The following is a 3933-nucleotide window of genomic DNA, read 5'->3' as shown; positions in this document are numbered from 1 at the left end:
TCCAAGCTCCTTCCAGATGTCTGTGCTCCTCATCCATCTCTAACAATAAACTGATCTGATTCTTTACCCCAAAGCTCATGACCACCGGTGAGAGCTGGAACATAGATCAAGCAGCTCACTCTTCTCCAAGACAGCATCAATTTGCGTGTTGATCTCACGCCCCATCTTACCTTCACTCATGAACAAGACCCGAGAAACTTGGAATTTCTCCACATGGAACAGTGATTAACTCCCAAGGGAGTGAAGGGAGCCATCCACCATTTTCTGTTAGGCGCTTTGCTAACCTCAAGCTACAAAAACTGGTTCTCAGGACTCTGTGCTCTGAGAGCTGACAGCAAATCCGCTCATATCCACGCACGTATGAGACATATTGAAAGACGGACCTGCAGACCCACAGATCTGTAGCAATACAACACGACCTTACCTGATCCGACAGACTGAATAAACAGTCATTTGAATTGCAGCCAGACTCGGTTCAAGGGTCCCTAACACTAACCGAGCAGTCTCAAAAAACAGAACAACAACAAAAACAACAAAAACATTTTCTTGCTAACACTTACTGGTTAAACATGACCTTAAGTCTTTTCATGTCCAAAAAACCCCTGTAACCCTGAGATACACATTGATTACCAGATCCTTGAACTCCATAACTACATTCAGGGCTTTTTTCAATTGAGTTAAGTGTAATATTTCAGGGGACCTTTCATGAGCCCTTGAAATGGATCAATGAAGCAGTTGATACTTTCACACTCAAAAGGAAACACAGACCAGTCAACAAATACATTCAAGGTTGTTTTATATGTGTTTAGTATTTTTCCACATCAAAACTGAAGGGACTCTATTATTATGTGTCAAGAGATAGAAATAGTTCCCAAAACATGATTTATTCCCTTCTCAGGAGCGGATTTTATTTAGCCAGATGCTGAGGACTTCTCACAGGACCCACTGTGGTTCTGGTACATCCATCAGAGACCTTCTTGGATGCAGTCTTGGAAAAATAAAAAGAGAGAAACTATTGCGTCATGCAGAGAAAGAGAAGAAAAAATATCCCAGTCTCCTATTCCCCTGTGTGGTCATTGATCTGCCGGCTCTGATTCAAGCTCTGTGTTAAATCACCCCTGGGTCCAGAGCTAACCTGTTCTCCCTACCCCTTTGTTCAGACCACGCGAAAGATAATAGAAAGCGTTTTGTGCCGGGAGTGCCATGGGGGCCCCAATCTCGCCTCTAGCTTTTCTAAAATCCCTTCTTTCCTCTAACTTTTTCTGCACCCCTTTCTTCATCTCTGACTGTTTCTCTTTGGCTGTTTTTCTTCTTTTTCCCCTTAAATCTCCGTTTTCGTCCTATACCACATTGTAAAGGGGTCTTTTGTACAACCCTGATAGAAAGACCACTTTCAAACAAAGACAGCTCACATTGTGGACCAGGGACAACAAATAGGATCTTTTGTGGGCAGGCTGAAGGTGCTCTTTCATCACCAACAGACAGAGAGGGAGAAGAGAAAGGAAAGAGGGAGCGAGAGACAAGAAGGAAAGTGAGTCCGATATATCCATCGCAGAGCTAAAGCCTAGCGCTTTCAAAAGAAAGTTGGGTGTGTGTTTTTCAGAGCATGTGCAGTTTAACATTGATATTCATATGAAGCGAGTTTAATCAGAATCAGTAATCAGACTTAAATGCCATTTTGTTTCACTTCATCCATTCAGCCTGACATTGTGTTCATGATAGCAGATTTCTTGTAGGGATGGTGTTATTTTGTTTCGTTTTGCCGTAACCAATCAGTAGAGAGTGACTTACTATCTGTCCCACCAACATCATTTTCAGTTGAGATGGAAGCTACTGTATCGATGAGCAGTTAACTTCACATTGATCAAAGAAATATGTTGATTTATTATTTCTATAAGAGGGCTTAAAATAAACAGCTGTGACGATCTCATCCACGCTCCTCACCATTTTTCTCTGTATTTTTCATGAATCCAGCTGGCTAGCTTGCTGGTTATGTAGAAAGATACCGTCCCCATTCTTAATCTTCTTACTATGCTGTCATAGTCATGGTCAGTTGTTTCTTTAACTTGGGGAACAGCTGTCAACACCAGACTTATTTGGATGGTTGAACAAATCTGATCCAAAGTAATGTAATGGAAAATGGGGAAATGAAGTCCTGAGAAAGAAAAAACGGGAAAAAGAAATCCAACAAAATCAGTAATAATCCCTATAACCTTGCTTTCTTGCCTCTTATGTATCATCAGTGGATATACAAGGACTGAACTGATAATGGGTTGTGCATCTGTGCTATGTATTCATCACATTGTTCAGACAAAATTCTGTCCACACAGTCACATTGTGGGGACCCACATCACGTTATCATTTCTTACAACCTGAGCATTAATTTTAGGGTTACGACTTGGTTTAAAGGTTGTTAAAAGGTTAGAAGATTTGGGGTGCAAAACAGATGTATCATGCAACAAAACCCATTTTTATGTAAAACCTATTTGATTAACGTGACAAAATATGCCGCTGTCCTCTTTTCCATCATCAATGCTGATCAACTTTCTACAAAAGCAGTATTTTTTCTTTCCCTTCCTTGGCTCATCCTGGCTACTATTCCTTGACTTCTTCTCTTAGGTGAAAGCATGTTTTCTCTTGTGGCCTTGTAGCTGTCACAATGGATGAGGAGTAACCCATTGCTAAGGTTCAAAAATATCTGGTCATCTGGTCTACAAGCTTGTTTCCAGGTGAACTGGTGACATTGGCTCTTTAGGTGAGGAATCAAGTGAAATGTCACAAAAAGGTTCCTGAATCTTGAATGTGTGCATGTGCATGTAGGTATAGTATAGCTGTACTGTACAGTATGTGGGTGTTTAAAGTGCAATCAAGTTTTCATCTAAAAGTTTAAATCTTGACTCCCAACAACTAGCAGTGTGCCATAAATCTTGTTGACAGGTTTGTTTTTGATAATTGCAGCTTTTCTCCACCAGGCCTTCTGGTGTGTGAACCTACAACCAACCAGCAACTCCCAGCTTGTCCAGGTCCGGTTCCACATGGGAAATTTCACCTGAAAATTTCCACAAAAGTTCAGTGGTATGATTGACTGCAGGAATAGCACCTTCATACTTCTTTGAACATACTTGAGCAAAGAGAACATGGTAGTAAATGCTTGAGAGTGTTTTCTTTGATGCATTTGGTAAATCCCAAAGTTCCCAAGATCATGTAAAACAAGATTGTCGTCTACTTTTGCCAGCACTTGATGTTTATAATTAAAGGCCTTAAATTGCACTGCAGTCCCAGATGTCTTTCAGTGATTAAATAGTGTGACAGTTTATTCTAGACACAATGCTGTTGTGTATATAATAAACAGAAGGAAATATAACACACATCGCTCCCTGTGCAGTAGAACATTCCTGGAAAGGAGGTCAAATCAGCTTTACAGTCAGTGCTTAAATTTTAAATGAGGAGGTCTTGGGACACAGAGAGGTTGCTGTTCCAGCGGGTCAGGGAGATCAGAAAAGTGACAGAATGCATCAAAAAATCCACAGTGTCTGGATCACATTGGACAGTGCCAAGGTGCTAGCTGTTAAAACGAAACAAAACTATCATCACAAACAAAGCAATGTGTAACGCAGCTAGCCTATATTATCAGAATAATTGCATCTGATGTGACAATCGAGCCCAGAGTAGGCTACACATGCACATATCCTGTCCACAATGATGGGACTTAGAAATTTTCATTACGCATAAGTTACTCATTTCACCATTTCACAACACAAACTCCCACTTGCTTAGCTGTGGGGCTTACAGAAATAATATGCCAAAATATTTAGACACAAAAAAGCATTAAACCGCTTGCCAGCATACAATGCATCTACCGGTATATGTGGGGCTTGCATTTCCCCATTCATTGGCTGCCTGATGTATTAATCATCATCATCATCAGACTCA

The 3933-nt window shown here is 40.7% G+C and overlaps 1 long non-coding RNA gene across 2 annotated transcripts; it reads left to right on the top strand.

Annotated features, from left to right (window-relative positions):
- Positions 1 to 910: 910 nt before the first annotated feature.
- LOC121910669 lies at positions 911 to 3250 on the top strand. 2 transcript variants are annotated; one of them, XR_006099707.1, is made up of 3 exons: positions 911 to 1531; positions 2620 to 2755; positions 2973 to 3250. It is a non-coding gene; the product is annotated as an uncharacterized LOC121910669 (long non-coding RNA). The 2 variants fall into 2 exon arrangements; XR_006099706.1 differs by having other exon boundaries at positions 2959 to 3250.
- The last annotated feature ends 683 nt before the right edge of the window (positions 3251 to 3933 follow it).

This window comes from Thunnus maccoyii, chromosome 13 (genome assembly GCF_910596095.1).
Source record: "Thunnus maccoyii chromosome 13, fThuMac1.1, whole genome shotgun sequence".
Lineage (NCBI taxonomy): Eukaryota > Metazoa > Chordata > Actinopteri > Scombriformes > Scombridae > Thunnus > Thunnus maccoyii.
This window is presented reverse-complemented; position numbering and strand designations above follow the sequence as displayed.